Source organism: Ranitomeya variabilis, chromosome 4 (assembly GCF_051348905.1).
Source record: "Ranitomeya variabilis isolate aRanVar5 chromosome 4, aRanVar5.hap1, whole genome shotgun sequence".
Classification (NCBI taxonomy): Eukaryota; Metazoa; Chordata; class Amphibia; order Anura; family Dendrobatidae; genus Ranitomeya; species Ranitomeya variabilis.
The window spans coordinates 262,041,177-262,063,571 of NC_135235.1; positions in this window are offsets into that span (position 1 = coordinate 262,041,177).

Genomic DNA, 22,395 nt, shown 5'->3' on the forward strand with positions numbered 1-22,395 from the left:
AGTGAATAGTGTCACAATACAACTGGCCTTACATTTATCTTTTTTCACCAGTATGGATCCTGTTTACATGCTCTGTGAGCAGGTGGTGAACGCAGATGATTCAGGATCTGGTTAAGGAATTCCAGAGTCTTTAATCGTTGCAATATCAGTTGCAGGGTCAGATACTTAGTTAAATGAAAATTTCCTATAGCTCTCTTCTGTCATCAGTGACTGTGACATCAGTTCCTTCTGATGTACAGTTGGCCTCTCCCAAACCTGTAATGGCCCTCTCCGATGCATTTTCAGGAGAGAAAAAACAGTTTAGGGTGTTCATAGAGAGCTGTAGACTGTTTTTTACCCTGCAACCTTCATCTTCAGGGGATGAGTTCCAGCGGATGGGCATTATCACATTTTTGATGCCTTAGGTTTGATGCATGATGGACCCTTCAGAATCCAGGTCGCTGAGGCAAAGATCGTGCCACAGCCACAGGAGGGCCGCACTGCTGAAGACTACTGCATCGAGTTCTGGCAATGGTCCGCTGAAGTTTTATGGAATCACGCATCACTCAGATGTAAGTTCCTCAAAGGTCTTCCTGAGCCTCTCCAGGGCACACTGGTTCTTAATGATTCCCCTTGTTCTCTTGTGGAGGTAATGACCCATGCCATATGGATGGACCGCAAAATCTGTGCGAGACAGGGTGCCTGTTATACTCCGTCGGAGCAGGTTCATTTACTGGAGCTGGAGCCAATAGAGGTGGGAGTTGTCAGTTTTCAAGCTGTGAAGAAAAGACAGATAAGGTCATGGAGTATGTCTATACTGTGGTTTTGTAGGACATCTTTTATAGCACTGTCCAAATCACCCTCAAGCGAACAAGATGTCAGGAAAATGCCTTTATCTGGGTGATTGTTGAGGGGGTAACCCTGGTTCCGAGGTACCTTTTTTCCTTTGATAAAGTACTGCTTAATATGATTTTGTCCTCAAAGAGCCAGATATTGCCAGCATTGGTTTTTATAGACTGCGTGTCTGCAGCTAAATTTATCGATTTTGAACTGGTTCTGAAATTAAGATTAGGGACAGTTAGTTTGGAAAAAAACATTAAAATTTTTGCTATTGACTATTTACAGCTGCTTCAGAACTTTGTTAAACAAGCAATGGTGGAATTCATGCTTCAAGTGGGAGCACTTCATTCTGAATCCATCTCCTGTTTTGTCTTAGATAATTTACTTGCTGGGGTGATTCTGGGGCTTCCATAGATGCTTCCTCACAATCCTGTTATTGATTGGTGCCACAAGGAGATTGTTAAGTGGAACCTAAATTGTCATAAGAAATTACAATTGCTCGGCTAGTCTGGGGGGGTGTCTGCCGAAGCACCTTGAAGACGTTGGAGATGTCTTTTCAGAAAGAGAAGCATAGACATTACCACCCCATCATCCTTATGACTGTGCTATTGATAGTTTGATAGTGTCACTGGTGCCAAATTACCTAAAGTTCGCCATTATAATTTGTCTGGGCCTTACTGTACAGCCATGAAAAAAGGTATAAATGAAAGTTTTACGGAAGGGTCATATCCATCCATCCATATCCATCCTTCCGCCTCCCCTGTAGATGCTGGATTATTCTTCGTAAAAAAGAAAGATGGTGACCTCCTTTCTTTCCTTGACTACTAAGAACAGAACAAAATCACAGAAAAAATACTTACCCACTTCCACACATCTCTGAGCTATATAATCAGTTGATGGGACTAAATGGTTTTCTTAACTTGACCTTACAATTTGGCTTACAATTTGATACGCATCAGAAAGGGTAATGATAATGAGTGGAAAAGAACATTTTTAAAGTTTGAGGGTTTATTCGCAAATTTTGTCTAACCATGTGGGTGAATCAATGTGCCAAGTAGTATTTCAAAACCTTATGAGTTATATTTTTTTATTGAACTGGGAGATTTGTTGTGATTTACCTTGATGATTTTTTTTGCCTGATTTAGATTCTCAGCAGGAACATATCCGTGTAGTACAAAGGTTGAGGGAAAATTCTTTGTTTGCTAAAATTGAGGAATTTATTTTTCTGCTCAGGAAATTTCATTCCTGAGGTTCATTTTATTGGCTGATGGGTCTAAGATGGATCCTGGGAAGGTGCAAACCTTAATAGAGTGGGTACAACCTAGTGACCTGAAAGCATTGCAATATTTTCTAGGATTCGCCAACTACTAAAGGAAATTTATTAGGGATTTTTCTCAAATTACTAAACCTCTTACGGACCTCACACATAAGGGATCTCAAGTAGTGATGAGCGAGTATACTCGTTGCTCGGGTGGTCTCCGAGTATTTGTGACTGCTCGGAGATTTAGCTTCTGTTGACTCAGCTGCATTATTTGCGGCTGCTAGACAGCTTGAATACATGTGCGGATTCCCTAGCAACCAGGCAACCCCCACATGTACTCAGGTTGGCTAGCAGCCGTGAATCATGCAGCTTCATCAACAAAAATGAAATCTCTGAGCACTCACAAATACTCGGAGACCACCCAAGCATGCTCATGAATACCCGAGCAATGAGTATACTCGCTCATCACTAATCTCAAAGTTTGGCCACCAGATGCTATTAGGCCTTTTGAAATATTCAGAGTGTTTGATGTCTTCTATTATTTTACATCCCGATCTCCAAGAACCATTCATTGCAGAGGTGAATGCTTTGGAAGTCGGGTATGGGCTGTTTTATCTCATTGTTGCAAAACTCTGACCAATTTGTTGCCATTTTTTTTTTTCAAGAAACTTTTCGTCTGCTGAAAGAAATTATGATGTTTGGAATTGTGAGCTACTCACTGTTAAATTAACCTATGAGGAATAGACAACTTTTATAGAGGCGGCAGTTCATCATGTCACTGTGGTCACTGACCATAAGAATTTAGCATATATTGAATCAAACTAAATGGCTCACTCCTAGACAGATCAGGTGTTCCTTATTTTAACATAGGTTCAATTTCTCTATCACGTTCAGGCCGGGGTCCAGGAATGTGAAGGCTGATGTGTTATCACGTAGTTTTAGTTCAATTTCTCCTTCATACCCATCATCCTACATTCTCCTTAAAGGCATTGTGATTTATGTGGAATCCTTGGAGTTGGAGGGTGAAATCCCAAATTATTTGTTCGTGTGTACCTAAGATTGCATCTCTTGCAGAAGTTTCATGATTTCGTCTTTAGTGGTCATTAGGGTTGAGCGAAACGGGTCGGCCATTTTCAGAAGTCGCCGACTTTTGGCAAAGTCGGGTTTCATGAAACCCGACCCGACCCCTGTGTGGGGTCGGCCATGAGGTCGGCGATCTTCTGAATCTGGTATCAGAATTCCGATACCGAGTTCCGATATGTTTGTGATATCGGGAATCGGTATCGGAATCCATATTTAAGTGTAAAATAAAGAATCAAAATAAAAAATATTGATATACTCACCCTCGGACGCGCCCTGGTACTAACTGTCAGCCTTCCTTCCTAAGAATGAGCGCGTGAATGACCTGCGGTGACGTCGCGGCTTGTGATTGGTCACGTGAGCGGTCACATGGGCGGTCGCGACCAATCACAAGCGGCGACGTCATCTAAGGTCCTTCACGTGCTCATTCTTAGGAAGGAAGGCTGCCGGAAAGAAGCAGGGCGCGTCCGAGGGTGAGTATATACCTAATAGGAATATACTCACCCTCAGACGCGCCCTGCTTCTTTCTGGCAGCCTTCCTTCCTAAGAATGAGCATGTAAAGGACCTTAGATGACGTCACGGCTTGTGATTGGTCGCGACCGCCCATGTGACCGCTCACGCGACCAATCACAAGCCGCGACGTCACCGCAGGTCATTCACGCGCTCATTCTTAGGAAGGAAGGCTGCCAGTTAGTACCAGGGCGCATCCGAGGGTGAGTATATCAATATTTTTTATTTTGATTCTTTATTTTACACATTAATATGGATCCCAAGGCCTGAAGGAGAGTTTCCTCTCCTTCAGACCCTGGGAACCATAGTATCCCATTGCACTGCATTGGGTTTCGTGTTTCGGCCGACCCCGACCCCGACTTTTTTATAGGATCGGCCGATTTCACTCGACCCGACTTTTGAGAAAGTCGGGTTTCGTGAAACCCGACCCGATCCTATAAAAATAAGTCGCTCAACCCTAGTGGTCATCCTGGGGTCACAGATTCACGGAAAGCTATTGCTAGACTCTTTTGTTGGCCATGTATGAATAATGATATTAAAGAATTTGTATCCACTTGTGGAGTTTGAACACACGCTAAAGTCTGTCATAACCAGCCGGCCGGGGAATTGGTTCCATTGTCAATTCCAGATAGACCGTGGACTCATCTATCCATGGATTTCATCACAGATTTGATTAATTCTGGTGGGAAAATTGTTATGTGGATGGTGGTTGACTGATTCAGCAAACAGGCACATTTTGCTCCTTTGTCAGGGTTACCTAATTCAGAGACACTATTCAGGTTGTTTATTTGTCATGTTGTGAGATTGCATGGAATTTCTCTTAACATTGTGTCTGATAGGAGAGTGCAATTTGTTTCTAAATTCTGGAGCGCTTTTTGTATTATACTCTTATTTTCTCCACAAATGTGGCACAACTGTTATGACCCCAGTGGACAGGGTCTCAGAGGAATGTGTAAGTCTGCGAAATACAAAAATCCTGCTCATAGGGCTGTGGTAACTGGGTTGACCAAATAGCTACTCCTAACGCCAACACTAGAAGTAGCCGGGGATCATGCCTACGGTGATCGCTAGATGACTCGCGCCAGCCGGAGAATCTAACTACCCCTAGGAGAAGAAAACAAAGACCTCTCTTGCCTCCAGAGAAAGGGACCCCAAAGCAAGATACAAGCCCCCCACAAATAATAACGGTGAGGTAAGAGGAAATGACAAACACAGAAATGAACCAGGTTCAGCAAAGAGAGGCCAGCTTACTAATAGCAGAATAAAGCAAGATAACTTATCTGGTCAACAAAAACCCTATAAAAATCCACGCTGGAGATTCAAGAACCCCCGAACCGTCTAACGGTCCGGGGGGAGAACACCAGCCCACTAGAGCTTCCAGCAAAGGTCAGGATGCAGATTGGAACAAGCTGGACAAAAATACAAAACAAAACAAAAGCAAAAAGCAAGGAAGAAGACTTAGCTTGAAATACAGGAACCAGGATCAAAGGACAAGAGCACAACAGATTAGCTCTGATTTCAACGATGCCAGGCATAGAACTGAAGGTCCAAGATGCTTAAATAGCAACGCCCCAGAACTAACAGCCCAGGTGAGGATAAAGAAAAAGACAGACGCTCCAGAGTCAAATCACTAATGACCACTAGAGGGAGCAAAAAGCAAAATCACAACAGTACCCCCCCCCTTAGTGAGGGGTCACCGAACCCTCACCACGACCACCAGGGTGATCAGGATGAGCGGCGTGAAAGGCACGAACTAAATCGGCCGCATGAACATCAGAGGCGACCACCCAGGAATTATCTTCCTGACCATAGCCCTTCCACTTGACCAGGTACTGAAGCCTCCGCCTGGAGAGACGAGAATCCAAGATCTTCTCCACCACGTACTCCAACTCGCCCTCAACCAACACCGGAGCAGGAGGCTCAGCAGAGGGAACCACAGGCACAACGTACCGCCGCAACAAGGACCTATGAAATACGTTGTGGATAGCAAACGACACAGGAAGATCCAGGCGAAAGGACACAGGATTAAGAATTTCCAATATCTTGTAAGGACCAATAAAACGAGGTTTAAATTTGGGAGAGGAAACCTTCATAGGAACAAAGCGGGAAGAAAGCCACACCAAATCCCCAACACGTAGTCGGGGACCCACACCGCGGCGGCGGTTGGCAAAGCGCTGAGCCCTCTCCTGTGACAACTTCAAGTTGTCCACCACAAGATTCCAGATCCGCTGCAACCTATCCACCACAGAATCCACCCCAGGGCAGTCAGAAGGCTCCATATGACCCAAAGAAAAACGAGGGTGGAAACCAGAGTTGCAGAAAAACGGCGAAACCAAGGTGGCGGAACTAGCCCGATTATTAAGGGCAAACTCAGCTAACGGCAAGAAGGTCACCCAATCGTCCTGATCAGCAGAGACAAAACACCTCAGATAAGCCTCCAAAGTCTGATTAGTTCGCTCCGTCTGTCCATTAGTCTGAGGATGGAAAGCAGACGAAAACGACAAGTCAATGCCCATCCTACTACAAAAGGATCGCCAGAATCTGGAAACGAACTGGGATCCTCTGTCTGACACAATATTCTCAGGGATGCCGTGCAAACGAACCACGTTCTGGAAAAACACAGGAACCAGATCGGAGGAGGAAGGCAGCTTAGGCAAAGGAACCAAATGGACCATCTTGGAGAAGCGATCACATATAACCCAGATAACAGACATGCCTTGAGACACCGGAAGATCAGAAATGAAATCCATGGAGATATGTGTCCAAGGTCTCTTAGGGACAGGCAAGGGCAAGAGCAACCCGCTGGCACGAGAACAGCAAGGCTTAGCTCGAGCACAAGTCCCACAGGACTGTACAAATGACCGCACATCCCTAGACAAGGAAGGCCACCAAAAGGATCTGGCCACCAGATCTCTGGTGCCAAAAATTCCTGGGTGACCTGCCAACACCGAGGAATGAACCTCGGAAATGACTCTGCTGGTCCACTTATCAGGCACAAACAGTCTGTCAGGAGGACAAGAATCAGGCCTATCAGTCTGAAATCTCTGCAACACACGTCGCAGATCTGGAGAAATAGCTGACAAGATAATACCATCCTTAAGAATACCAACAGGTTCAGCGACTCCAGGAGCATCAGGCACAAAGCTCCTGGAAAGAGCATCGGCCTTCACATTCTTTGAACCTGGTAAATACGAGACAACAAAGTCAAAACGGGAGAAAAACAATGACCAGCGGGCCTGTCTAGGATTCAGGCGTTTAGCAGACTCGAGATACATCAGATTTTTGTGATCAGTCAAGACCACTACACGATGCTTTGCACCCTCGAGCCAATGACGCCACTCCTCAAATGCCCATTTCATGGCCAACAACTCCCGATTGCCCACATCATAATTTCGCTCCGCAGGTGAAAACTTCCTAGAGAAAAAGGCGCAAGGTCTCATAACAGAGCAACCAGGGCCTCTCTGCGACAAAACGGCCCCTGCTCCAATCTCTGAAGCATCCACCTCAACTTGAAAGGGAAGTGAGACATCAGGCTGGCACAAAACAGGCGCCGAAGTAAACCGACGTTTCAACTCCTGGAAGGCCTCCACGGCGGCAGGAGCCCAATTAACCACATCGGAGCCCTTCTTGGTCATATCCGTCAGAGGTTTCACAATGCTAGAAAAGTTAGCGATAAAACGACGGTAGAAGTTAGCGAAACCCAAGAACTTCTGAAGACTCTTAACTGACGAGGGCTGAGTCCAATCAAGAATAGCTCGGACCTTGACTGGGTCCATCTCCACAGCAGAAGGGGAAAAAATGAACCCCAAAAAGGGAACCTTCTGTACACCAAAAAGACACTTTGAGCCCTTGACAAACAAAGAATTTTCACGCAAAATTTTAAAGACCATCCTGACCTGCTCCACATGCGAGTCCCAATTATCAGAAAAAACCAGAATATCATCCAGATAAATGATCAAAAATTTATCCAGATAGTTCCGGAAAATGTCATGCATAAAGGACTGAAAAACTGAAGGGGCATTAGAGAGCCCAAAAGGCATCACCAAGTACTCAAAATGACCTTCGGGCGTATTGAATGCGGTTTTCCATTCATCCCCTTGCTTAATGCGCACAAGGTTGTACGCACCACGAAGGTCTATCTTGGTAAACCACTTGGCACCCTTAATCCGGGCAAACAAGTCAGACAACAGCGGCAAAGGATACTGAAACTTGACAGTGATCTTATTTAAAAGCCGATAGTCAATACAAGGCCTCAAAGATCCGTCCTTTTTAGCCACAAAAAAGAATCCCGCACCAAGAGGGGAAGAAGACGGACGGATGTGTCCTTTCTCCAGAGACTCCTTGATATATGAACGCATAGCGGTATGTTCAGGTACCGACAGATTAAACAGTCTCCCCTTAGGAAACTTACTGCCTGGAATCAAATCTATTGCACAGTCACATTCCCTATGAGGAGGCAATGCACTGGACCTGGACTCGCTAAAGACATCCTGATAATCAGACAAATACTCCGGAACTTCCGAAGGCGTAGAAGAAGCAATAGACACAGGCAGGGAATCCTCATGAATACCAAGACAGCCCCAACTAGACACTGACATAGCCTTCCAGTCAAGGACTGGATTATGGGTCTGTAACCATGGCAGCCCCAAAACAACCAAATCATGCATTTTATGTAGAACGAGAAAACGTATCACCTCGCGGTGTTCAGGAGTCATGCACATGGTAACCTGTGTCCAATACTGCGGCTTATTTTCTGCCAAGGGCGTAGCATCAATACCCCTAAGAGGGATAGGATTTTCTAATGGTTCAAGAATAAAACCACAGCGCTTAGCAAATGAGAGATCCATAAGACTCAGGGCAGCACCTGAATCTACAAACGCCATGACAGCATAAGATGACAATGAGCAAATCAAAGTTACAGACAGAATAAACTTAGGATGCAAAATACCAACGGTGACAGGACTACCAACCTTAGATATACTGTTATGGTTCTCAATGGCAAGAGAACATAGCCCAGCAAACATAAGTACTAGCTCTTGGAAGGATGGAAACTAAACTGACCATGAACTAAACCTGCCGCACAACTAACAGTAGCCGGGTAGCGTTGCCTACGTTTTTTATCCCTAGACGCCCAGCGCCGGCCGGAGGACTAACTAATCCTGGCAGAGGAAAATATAGTCCTGGCTCACCTCTAGAGAAATTTCCCCGATAGGCAGACAGAGGCCCCCACATATACTGGCGGTGATTTTAGATGAAATGACAAACGTAGTATGAAAATAGGTTTAGCAAAATTGAGGTCCGCTTACTAGATAGCAGGAAGACAGAAAGGGCACTTTCATGGTCAGCTGAAAACCCTATCAAAACGCCATCCTGAAATTACTTTAAGACTCTAGTATTAACTCATAACATCAGAGTGGCAATTTCAGATCACAAGAGCTTTCCAGACACAGAAACGAAACTACAGCTGTGAACTGGAACAAAATGCAAAAACAAACGAGGACTAAAGTCCAACTTAGCTGGGAGTTGTCTAGCAGCAGGAACATGCACAGAAAGGCTTCTGATTACAATGTTGACCGGCATGGAAGTGACAGAGGAGCAAGGTTAAATAGCGACTCCCACATCCTGATGGAAACAGGTGAACAGAGGGGATGATGCACACCAGTTCAATTCCACCAGTGGCCACCGGGGGAGCCCAAAATCCAATTTCACAACAATATACGTTTAGAGCATGCTGAGATAAAATGTGTAGAATCACCACAGTAGTAGCACAAGCCATTCCGGCGTCTATGAATTTTCCTCTCATTTCTAGTCAGGATTCTATCACATTGCATCAAATCAGGTGTCCGTTCAGACAACACCATGAGGGAATTTGCGGTTTTTCTATCACATTGCATCACATCAGGTGTCTGTTCAGACAACAACATGAGGGAATTTGCGGTTTTGCGCTCCCGCAACCGCCGGTCAATTTGAATAGCCAGGGACATGGTATCATTCAGACCTGTGGGAATGGGAAAACCCACCATAACATTCTTAATGGCCTCAGAAAGGCCATTTCTAAAATTAGCGGCCAGTGCACACTCGTTCCAATGTGTCAGCACGGACCATTTCCAAAATTTTTGGCAATACACCTCAGCCTCGTCCTGGCCCTGAGACATAGCCAGCAAGGCTTTCTCTGCCTGAATCTCAAGATTGGGTTCCTCATAAAGTAAACCGAGCGCCAGAAAAAATGCATCAATATCGGCCAATGCCGGATCTCCTGGCGCCAACGAAAAAGCCCAATCTTGAGGGTCACCCCGTAAGAATGAAATAACAATTTTTACTTGTTGAGCAGAGTCTCCAGACGAACAAGGTTTCAGGGACAAAAACAATTTACAATTATTCCTGAAATTCCTAAACTTAAATCGGTCTCCTGAGAACAGTTCAGGAATCGGAATCTTGGGTTCAGACCTAGGATTTCTGGTAACATAATCTTGTATACTCTGCACACGAGCGGCAAGCTGGTCCACACTTGTAATCAAGGTCTGGACATTCATGTCTGCAGCAAGCTTAAGCCACTCTGAGGTAAAGGGGAAAAGAAAAAAAAAAAAAAAATGAGAGAGGAAAAAAAAACCTCAAAATTTTCTTTCTTATAATCCCACTTCTGCAATGCATTAAACATTTAATACTGGCCTGGCATACTGTTATGACCCCAGTGGACAGGGTCTCAGAGGAATGTGTAAGTCTGCGAAATACAAAAATCCTGCTCATAGGGCTGTGGTAACTGGGTTGACCAAATAGCTACTCCTAACGCCAACACTAGAAGTAGCCGGGGATCATGCCTACGGTGATCGCTAGATGACTCGCGCCAGCCGGAGAATCTAACTACCCCTAGGAGAAGAAAACAAAGACCTCTCTTGCCTCCAGAGAAAGGGACCCCAAAGCAAGATACAAGCCCCCCACAAATAATAACGGTGAGGTAAGAGGAAATGACAAACACAGAAATGAACCAGGTTCAGCAAAGAGAGGCCAGCTTACTAATAGCAGAATAAAGCAAGATAACTTATCTGGTCAACAAAAACCCTATAAAAATCCACGCTGGAGATTCAAGAACCCCCGAACCGTCTAACGGTCCGGGGGGAGAACACCAGCCCACTAGAGCTTCCAGCAAAGGTCAGGATACAGATTGGAACAAGCTGGACAAAAATACAAAACAAAACAAAAGCAAAAAGCAAGGAAGAAGACTTAGCTTGAAATACAGGAACCAGGATCAAAGGACAAGAGCACAACAGATTAGCTCTGATTTCAACGATGCCAGGCATAGAACTGAAGGTCCAAGGCGCTTAAATAGCAACGCCCCAGAACTAACGGCCCAGGTGAGGATAAAGAAAAAGACAGACGCTCCAGAGTCAAATCACTAATGACCACTAGAGGGAGCAAAAAGCAAAATCACAACACACAACATGCTTGATAATTCATCTTTACTAGAATAGAACACTTTGTGGATACAGATCTAAGTGGCATGACCAATTCTCAGCTTTCCTTTACTGAAGCCGAAGACTGTTAGGTAGTAAAAAAAAAATTGACCACAGTCAGGTTTCACCAAAGGTGACTGTCGGCTTTTGCATAACCATCAGATCATACATGAAATGAGAAGTTACTAAAGATAGGTGGCATCACTCATCTGGTCTTTTTTTCACACTCTGTGTTCTCACAAAAGGACTTTGAAAACACAGTAGGACTATGCAAGCAAATCTGGCAACTTGGTCTTGCTTTTATTTAAGTGCCCATAAAGTCTTCTTGTGGACTCTGTATGGGGCTATGTGGGTAAAGTATAATTATTAGTGATGAGCTAGTATACTCGATGCTCGGGTTTTCCCAAGCATGCTCATGTGGTCTCCGAGTATTTGTGACTGCTCGGAGATAGGCTGAACTGGATGGACAAATGTCTTTTTTCGGCCTTACTAACTATGTTACTATGTTACTATGTTACTATTTAGTTTTTCTTGCAGCAGCTGCATGATTTGCGGCTATTAGACAGCTTGATTACATGTGTGGACTCCCTAGCAACCAGGCAATCCCCACATGTACTCAGGCTGGCTAGCAGCTGTAAATCATGCAGCTGCGTCAACGAAAACTAAATCACCGAGCAGTCACAAATACTCGGAGACCACCCGAGCGTGCTCGGGAAAACCCGAGCAACGAATATACTCGCTCATCACTAATAATTATGTGTGGCTACTTGATAAATATGAAGTCATATCAAACAATTTCACTAGGTTTACTCATTGTAAATGGTTATGGATGTCAGCAAATGTGCTCCATGTACTGACACTTAGCTCGGAAGATGGTATTGCCATACTATAGGAATCAGGATGTCATAGATAAACACAAGGTGGTTGGGATAAATATAAAAATATAACGTTACATGAAAGCAAGGGGGCCGCTGGTCTTGGACACTCTCATGAACACACACAGCCATCACAAGCTTTACATTCATGATGCAAATAAGATGGAGGAAATATTCTCTTCAACCCATCCAGTGTACTGACAATGGACAAATTGCACTGTTTTCCTGTAACTTTTTCACATATTCTGTACTTTCCTACAATAATTACTTTATGAAGACAATTCAATAAACCGCTCTATTTTTACAAGAATTATCATGATGCCATCGAGATATAGTGAATAAGAATATTACAAGAAACAGAAAGGCCCCGATTCATCAAACCCAGAATTTTCCATTCCAGTTTTGATGAGAGGGTGGATTGGAGCTCGAGGTAGTTTTGATGAGAGGGTGGATTGGAGCTCGAGGTACCTGATTCATTAACATATGCACTCAACTTAATGAATCTGGTGAGGTGCGTAGTGATGTGTGTCTGTGTATGTGACTCACCATAAATCTTACACCAGTCACAGACTAGAGTAAGGTTTGCGATGTAAAGAACGCCACCACTAGTTATGAATTTAATAAGCGGGGTGTCACTATGCCCCGATTCTGAACCAACTCCAACCACTTTGTCAGAGCTGGGTGAAAATTGTATAAAATACACTGATGCGCAACAATTTTGCAACTTTTCAAAGCTTTTTGTGCCAAATTTCTAGCATCAAACCTTTGATAAAACTGTGTCAAAAGAATATCCCCCAAAATTAGATATGTAACCTCTATATTTATAACACTACTATTTGGCACTTTGTTGACTTTTTAACATCATGTAATCATCTGATGTCTTATGATTTCTTTTGTCATTAGAATGAATGTTTTTTGTTTAAAAAAGTCATGTTCAACAAATAATGAGAGCGCATGAGGATCAGGAAAACCGGATCATCTGCTAATTGCCGACAATACCTACATCATAAAGTCACGTAGCAGAGATTGCCTTATCCCTTCTTTTGCCATAAGCAATAACTTTCACAGAATCACAAGGTCCTTTGTTTGGGCCCTGATCAACAACTTATGGAATTATTTTAAGGGCCAGTATGAACTGAGATAAATCTTTCATACCAATATGGCTGCCCCAATAAAAATACCCCAATATATCAAAATGTAATGTAGTTCAGACTAGATTGCTGTTCAGTCAGTTTACCTATATTTAGGGTTGAGGGACTTTCACTTTTTTAGGATCGAGTCGGGTTTCGTGAAACCCGACTTTGTCAAAAGTCGAGTCGAGTGAAATCGTCCTATTATCGCCAAAAGTCGGGGATCGACCGAAACATGAAACCCAATGCAAGTCAATGGGGAGGCATAGTCGGCAGTAAGTGGAGGCCAGGAAAACTGGGGGTCATTTGGCTAAAGTTGTGGTGGGTAGGGCTGGTTCAAGTTTTTAGTGGGCCCAGGAAACATGGACTACGTCACGGCGGTGGAGCAGTGAGAGGTGTTATGATCCTGGTGGCAAGGATCACAAACTGACCTGCTAAGTAACAGAAATCCTTAGGACAAGCTCTGGGGATGTGGGAGCTATACTGACCGCAACCCTGATTCTATCAATACACACTATAGGCAGCCGTGGAGCGTTGCCTAAAATCCTAGACGCCTCGTCACAGCCTGAGGAACTAGCTACCCCTAGAGAGAAAGCAAAGCCTCACTTGCCTCAGAGAAATCACCCCAAAGTTTTAGACAGCCCCCCACAAATAATAACGGTGAGTTAAGGGGAAAACACAAACGTAGAAATGAAAACAGGTTTTTTTAGCAAATGAGGCCCGCTAACACTAAATAGTCAGAAGACAGCAAGGGATCTGTGCGGTCAGTATAAAATGCTATCAAAAATAATCCACGCAGAGATTACAAGAACCCCCACACCGACTCACGATGTGAGGGGCGCAACTCTGCACCCCAGAACTTCCAGCAAGCGAGAATTACATATAAGCAAGCTGGACAGAACTCATCATATACAGAGAAACATTTTCAAGGAAATAATGAGCAAACATGAACTAGCAAGACTTATCTTCTCAGGAGGAGACAGATCACAAGGAATGTCCAGAGATATCAGAACCAGTACTGAATACAACGACAGCAGGCAAAAAGTGAAGGTCCAGGTGGAGTTAAATAGAGGCCAGACTAGCAGAAAACGAGGCAGCTGGATTCCAGCTACAGACCCGCAGTAAGCACTAAAGGCCACCAGAGGGAGCCCAAGAACAGAACTCACACAATACCACTCATGACCACAGGAGGGAGCCCGAGAACGGAATTCACAACAGAGAGGTAAGTATTTCAACTTTGCAAGTGCTGTGATCCTGAGCAAGCAGGGGGGGCCCACTCGTTCGCATTGGCACTGGCACAGGGCCCCTCAAAGTACGGTGGTGTGTTTGCACGGCGGGGGCGCCTCCCACCGGCAGCGACACTTTTGCGTACTATGAGGGGCCCTGTGCCAGTGATGTCGCCAACGAGTATGCCCCCCCACCTGATGAAGGAACCTGCACTTTCATCTGCACCTTCATCATTATCCCTGTGTAAGGTGGTATAGTATGCGGGAAGGGGAACCTGACTTTCAGCAGGGTCAGATTGTGGCTGTGTAGCGTGGTCTGGGTCAATGTACCACAAGAGTCATCTAGCACTGGCTGGGCAATAGGCAGGATGAGGAGGAAACACAGATATAGGCCCAAATAATAAAGTGGGCTAAATGGAGTTCGAAATTGGTAACAGGACTAACCAGGCGGCATTGCTTAGTTCAGTGGAGGACAACTGTAATGAGAGGCAGACACAGTTAGTAGGCCCAAATAATAAAGTGGGCATAATAAAGTTCAAAATTGGTAACAGGAGTAAACAGGCGGCACTGCTTTGTTCAGTGGAGGAGAACACCTTGGAGCGGCAGACACAGTTAGTAGGCCCCAACCAAACTAGTAGGCCCCAACCAAACTAGTAGGCCAACTGCAGTGTTATATTAACAACTACTTAATGAGAGCCTGAAGATTGAAGCTCAGGCAAGTAAACCTGGAGAACACCTTGGAGCCACAGACACCGTTATTAGGCCCCAACCAAACTAGTAGGCCTAATGCCGTGTTATATGTACGACAACCTAATGAGAGCCTGAAGATTGAAGCTCTTGCAAGTAAACCTGGAGAACACCTTGGAGCGGCAGACACCATTAGTAGGCCCCAACCAAACTAGTAGGCCAACTGCAGTGTTATATTAACAACTACTTAATGAGAGCCTGAAGATTGAAGCTCAGGCAAGTAAACCTGGAGAACACCTTGGAGCGACAGGCACCGATAGTAGGCCCCAACCAAACTAGTAGGCCTAATGCCGTGTTATATTAACAACAACTTAATGAGAGCCTGAAGATTGAAGCTCAGGCAAGTAAACCTGGAGAACACCTTGGAGCAGCAGACACCATTAGTAGGCCCCAACCAAACTAGTAGGCCTAATGCCGTGTTATATTTACAACAACTTAATGAGAGCCTGAAGATTGAAGCTCAGGCAAGTAAACCTGGAGAACACCTTGGAGCGACAGACACCGATAGTAGGCCCCAACCAAACTAGTATGCCTAATGCCGTGTTATATTAACAACTACTTAATGAGAGCCTGAAGATTGAAGCTCAGGCAAGTAAACCTGGAGAACACCTTGGAGTGTCAGACACCGTTAGTAGGCCTCAACCAAACTAGTAGGCCTAATGCCGTGTTATATTTACAACAATTTAATGAGAGCCTGAAGATTGAAGCTCAGGCAAGTAAACCTGGAGAACACCTTGGAGCGGCAGACACCATTAGTAGGCCCCAACCAAACTAGTAGGCCTAATGCCGTGTTATATTAACAACTACTTAATGAGAGCCTGAAGATTGAAGCACAGGCAAGTAAACCTGGAGAACACCTTGGAGCGACAGACACCGTTAGTAGGCCCCAACCAAACTAGTAGGCCTAATGCCGTGTTATATTTACAACAACTTAATGAGAGCCTGAAGATTGAAGCTCAGGCAAGTAAACCTGGAGAACACCTTGGAGCGGCAGACACCGTTAGTAGGCCCCAACCAAACTAGTAGGCCAACTGCAGTGTTATATTAACAACTACTTAATGAGAGCCTGAAGATTGAAGCTCAGCTTTGTTCAGTGGAGGACAACACCAGGGAGCGGCAGACACCGATAGTAGGCCCAACCCAACTAGTATCCCAAATGCAGTTTCATATTTCAAATATAGGCCGAAAGCCTGAAGATTGAAGCTCAGGGAAAAAACCAGGAGAACACCAAGGAGCGGCAGACACTGTTAGTAGGCCCCAACCAAACTAGTAGGCCCAATGCAGTTTTCAAATTCCTATAGGCTGAAAACCTGACAATTGAAGCTCAGCTTTTTTCAGAGGAGGACAGCTGTATTGAGTGGCGCAGACAGACATAGGTAGTAGGCCTTAAACAAAAAAGTTGTCTCAATGCCGTTTAAAAAAGGTTAAAGGCGTACACAGGCAGCATTGTTGTGGTCAGCGGTGGACAAATGGAAGGAGTGGCACAGACTTAATAGGCCTAAAATAAAAAAGTAGGCTGTATGCAGGTTTAAATAGGTTACAGGGTTACACAGGCAGCATCGGTGTGGTCAGCGGAGGACGATTGCAAGGAGGGACCGCAGACAGACTTACTAGGCCTAAAATAAAAAAGTAGGCTCTATGCAGGTTTAAATAGGTTACAGGGTTACAAAGGCAGCATTGGTGTGGTCAGCGGAGGACAATTGCAAGGAGGGACCGCAGACATACTTACTAGGCCTAAAACAAAAAAGTTGGCTCAATGCAGGTTTAAATAGGTTACAGGTAGTGTTGAGCATTCCGATACCGCAAGTATCGGGTATCGGCCGATATTTGCGGTATCGGAATTCCGATACCGAGGTCCGATACTTTTGTGATATCGGGAATCGGTATCGGGATAGATATTAATGTGTAAAATAAAGAATAAAAATAAAAAATATTGATATACTCACCTCTCCGGCGCAGCCTGTACCTTACCGAAGTAACCGGCAGCTTCTGCTCATAAGAATGAGCGCTTGAAAGACCTTAGATGACGTCGCGGCCTGTGATTGGTCGCCTTGCGGTCACGTGACCGCTCCGCGACCAATCACAGGCCGCGACCTCATCTAAGGACTTTCAAGCGCTCATTCTTATGAACGGAGGCTGGCGGTTACAACCAGAGCGCGTCAGAGGGTGAGTATATCAATATATTTTATTTTTATTCTTTATTTTACACATTAATATGGATCCCAGGGCCTGAAGGGGAGTTTCCTCTCTTTCAGACCCTGGGAACCATCAGGACACCTTCCGATACTTGGTGTCCCATTGACTTGTATTGGTATCGGGTATCGGTATCGGTGATATCCGATACTTTTCGGGTATCGGCCGATACTATCCGATACCGATACTTTCAAGTATCGGATGGTATCGCTCAACACTAGTTACAGGGTTGCACAGGCAGCATTGGTGTGGTCAGCGGAGGACGATTGCAAGGAGGGACCGCAGACAGACTTACTAGGTCTAAAACAAAAAAGTTGGCTCAATGCAGGTTTAAATAGGTTACAGGGTCACACAGGAAGCATTGGTGTGGTCAGCGGAGGACGATTGCAAGGAGGGACCGCAGACAGACTTACTAGGCCTAAAATAAAGACGTAGGGTCTATGTAGGTGTAAATAGGTTACAGGGTTACACAGGCAGCATTGGTGTGGTCAGCGGAGGACGATTGCAAGGAGGGACCACACACAGACTTACTAGGCCTAAAATAAAAAAGTAGGCTCTATGCAGGTTTAAATAGGTTACAACAGGGTTACACAGGCAGCATTGGTGTGGTCAGCGGAGGACAATTGCAAGGAGGGACCGCAGACAGACTTACTAGGCCTAAAACAAAAAAGTTGGCTCAATGCAGGTTTAAATAGGTTACAGGGTTACACAGGCAGCATTGGTGTGGTCAGCGGAGAACGATTGCAAGGAGGGACCGCAGACAGACTTACTAGGCCTAAAATAAAAAAGTAGGCTCTATGCAGGTTTAAAAAGGTTACAGGGTTACAAAGGCAGCATTGGTGTGGTCAGCGGAGGACAATTGCAAGGAGGGACCGCAGACATACTTACTAGGCCTAAAACAAAAAAGTTGGCTCAATGCAGGTTTAAATAGGATACAGGTAGTGTTGAGCATTCCGATACCGCAAGTATCGGGTATCGGCCGATATTTGCGGTATCGGAATTCCGATACCGAGGTCCGATACTTTTGTGATATCGGGAATCGGTATCGGGATAGATATTAATGTGTAAAATAAAGAATAAAAATAAAAAATATTGATATACTCACCTCTCCGGCGCAGCCTGTACCTTACCGAAGTAACCGGCAGCTTCCGCTCATAAGAATGAGCGCTTGAAAGACCTTAGATGACGTCGCGGCCTGTGATTGGTCGCCTTGCGGTCACGTGACCGCTCCGCGACCAATCACAGGCCGCGACCTCATCTAAGGACTTTCAAGCGCTCATTCTTATGAACGGAGGCTGGCGGTTACAACCAGAGCGCGTAAGAGGGTGAGTATATCAATATTTTTTATTTTTATTCTTTATTTTTCACATTAATATGGATCCCAGGGCCTGAAGGGGAGTTTCCTCTCTTTCAGACCCTGGGAACCATCAGGATACCTTCCGATACTTGGTGTCCCATTGACTTGTATTGGTATCGGGTATCGGTATCGGTGATATCCGATACTTTTCGGGTATCGGCCGATACTATCCGATACCGATACTTTCAAGTATCGGATGGTATCGCTCAACACTAGTTACAGGGTTGCACAGGCAGCATTGGTGTGGTCAGCGGAGGACGATTGCAAGGAGGGACATCAGACAGACTTACTAGGCCTAAAATAAAGACGTAGGGTCTATGTAGGTGTAAATAGGTTACAGGGTTACACAGGCAGCATTGGTGTGGTCAGCGGAGGACGATTGCAAGGAGGGACCACACACAGACTTACTAGGCCTAAAATAAAAAAGTAGGCTCTATGCAGGTTTAAATAGGTTACAGGGTTACACAGGCAGCATTGGTGTGGTCAGCGGAGGACAATTGCAAGGAGGGACCGCAGACAGACTTACTAGGCCTAAAACAAAAAAGTTGGCTCAATGCAGGTTTAAATAGGTTACAGGGTTACACAGGCAGCATTGGTGTGGTCAGCGGAGGACGATTGCAAGGAGGGACCGCAGACAGACTTACTAGGCCTAAAACAAAAAAGTTCGCTCAATGCAGGTTTAAATAGGTTACAGGGTTACACAGGCAGCATTGGTGTGGTCAGCGGAGGACGATTGCAAGGAGGGACCGCAGACAGACTTACTAGGCCTAAAACAATAAAGGTTGGCTCAATGCAGGTTTAAATAGGTTACAGGGTTACACAGGCAGCATTGGTGTGGTCAGCGGAGGACGATTGCAAGGAGGGAAAGCAGACAGACTTACTAGGCCTAAAATAAAAAAGTAGGCTCTATGCAGGTTTAAATAGGTTACAGGGTTACACAGGCAGCATTGGTGTGGTCAGCGGAGGACGATTGCAAGGAGGGACCGCAGACAGACTTACTAGGCTTAAAATAAAAAAGTTGGCTCTATGCAGGTTTAAATAGGTTACAGGGTTACACAGGCAACATTGGTGTGGTCAGCGGAGGACGATTGCAAGGAGGGACCGCAGACAGACTTACTAGGCCTAAAATAAAAAAGTAGGCTCTATGCAGGTTTAAATAGGTTACAGGGTTACACAGGCAGCATTGGTGTGGTCAGCGGAGGACGATTGCAAGGAAGGACCGCAGACAGACTTACTAGGCTTAAAATAAAAAAGTTGGCTCTATGCAGGTTTAAATAGGTTACAGGGTTACACAGGCAACATTGGTGTGGTCAGCGGAGGACGATTGCAAGGAGGGACCGCAGACAGACTTACTAGGCCTAAAATAAAGACGTAGGGTCTATGTAGGTTTAAATAGGTTACAGGGTTACACAGGCAGCATTGGTGTGGTCAGCGGAGGACGATTGCAAGGAGGGACCACACACAGACTTACTAGGCCTAAAATAAAAAAGTAGGCTCTATGCAGGTTTAAATAGGTTACAGGGTTACACAAGGCAGCATTGGTGTGGTCAGCGGAGGACAATTGCAAGGAGGGACCGCAGACAGACTTACTAGGCCTAAAACAAAAAAGTTGGCTCAATGCAGGTTTAAATAGGTTACAGGGTTACACAGGCAGCATTGGTGTGGTCAGCGGAGGACGATTGCAAGGAGGGACCGCAGACAGACTTACTAGGTCTATGACAAAAAAGTTGGCTCAATGCAGGTTTAAAAAGGTTACAGGGTCACACAGGAAGCATTGGTGTGGTCAGCGGAGGACGATTGCAAGGAGGGACCACACACAGACTTACTAGGCCTAAAATAAAAAAGTAGGCTCTATGCAGGTTTAAATAGGTTACAGGGTTACACAGGCAGCATTGGTGTGGTCAGCGGAGGACAATTGCAAGGAGGGACCGCAGAAAGTCTTACTAGGCCTAAAACAAAAAAGTTGGCTCAATGCAGGTTTAAATAGGTTACAGGGTTACACAGGTAGCATTGGTGTGGTCAGCGGAGGACGATTGCAAGGAGGGACCGCAGACAGACTTACTAGGCCTAAAACAAAAAAGTTAGCTCAATGCAGGTTTAAATAGGTTACAGGGTTACACAGGCAGCATTGGTGTGGTCAGCGGAGGACGATTGCAAGGAGGGACCGCAGACAGACTTACTAGGCCTAAAACAAAAAAGTTGGCTCAATGCAGGTTTAAATAGGTTACAGGGTTACACAGGCAGCATTGGTGTGGTCAGCGGAGGACGATTGCAAGGAGGGAAAGCAGACAGACTTACTAGGCCTAAAATAAAAAAGTAGGCTCTATGCAGGTTTAAATAGGTTACAGGGTTACACAGGCAGCATTGGTGTGGTCAGCGGAGGACGATTGCAAGGAGGGACCGCAGACAGACTTACTAGGCTTAAAATAAAAAAGTTGGCTCTATGCAGGTTTAAATAGGTTACAGGGTTACACAGGCAACATTGGTGTGGTCAGCGGAGGACGATTGCAAGGAGGGACCGCAGACAGACTTACTAGGCCTAAAATAAAAAAGTAGGCTCTATGCAGGTTTAAATAGGTTACAGGGTTACACAGGCAGCATTGGTGTGGTCAGCGGAGGACGATTGCAAGGAGGGACCGCAGACAGACTTACTAGGCTTAAAATAAAAAAGTTGGCTCTATGCAGGTTTAAATAGGTTACAGGGTTACACAGGCAACATTGGTGTGGTCAGCGGAGGACGATTGCAAGGAGGGACCGCAGACAGACTTACTAGGCCTAAAATAAAAAAGTAGGCTCTATGCAGGTTTAAATAGGTTACAGGGTTACACAGGCAGCATTGGTGTGGTCAGCGGAGGACGATTGCAAGGAGGGACCGCAGACAGACTTACTAGGCCTAAAACAAAAAAGTTGGCTCAATGCAGGTTTAAATAGGTTACAGGGTTACACAGGCAGCATTGGTGTGGTCAGCGGAGGACAATTGCAAGGAGGGACCGCAGACAAACTTACTAGGCCTAAAACAAAAAAGTTGGCTCAATGCAGGTTTAAATAGGTTACATAGTCACACAGGAAGCATTGGTGTGGTCAGCGGAGGACGATTGCAAGGAGGGACCGCAGACAGACTTACTAGGCCTAAAATAAAGACGTAGGGTCTATGTAGGTTTAAATAGGTTACAGGGTTACACAGGCAGCATTGGTGTGGTCAGCGGAGGACGATTGCAAGGAGGGACCACACACAGACTTACTAGGCCTAAAATAAAAAAGTAGGCTCTATGCAGGTTTAAATAGGTTACAGGGTTACACAAGGCAGCATTGGTGTGGTCAGCGGAGGACAATTGCAAGGAGGGACCGCAGACAGACTTACTAGGCCTAAAACAAAAAAGTTGGCTTAATGCAGGTTTAAATAGGTTACAGGGTTACACAGGCAGCATTGGTGTGGTCAGCGGAGGACGATTGCAAGGAGGGACCGCAGACAGACTTACTAGGCCTAATACAAAAAAGTTCGCTCAATGCAGGTTTAAATAGGTTACAGGGTTACACAGGCAGCATTGGTGTGGTCAGCGGAGGTCGATTGCAAGGAGGGACCGCAGACAGACTTACTAGGCCTAAAACAAAAAAGTTGGCTCAATGCAGGTTTAAATAGGTTACAGGGTTACACAGGCAGCATTGGTGTGGTCAGCGGAGGACGATTGCAAGGAGGGAAAGCAGACAGACTTACTAGGCCTAAAATAAAAAAGTAGGCTCTATG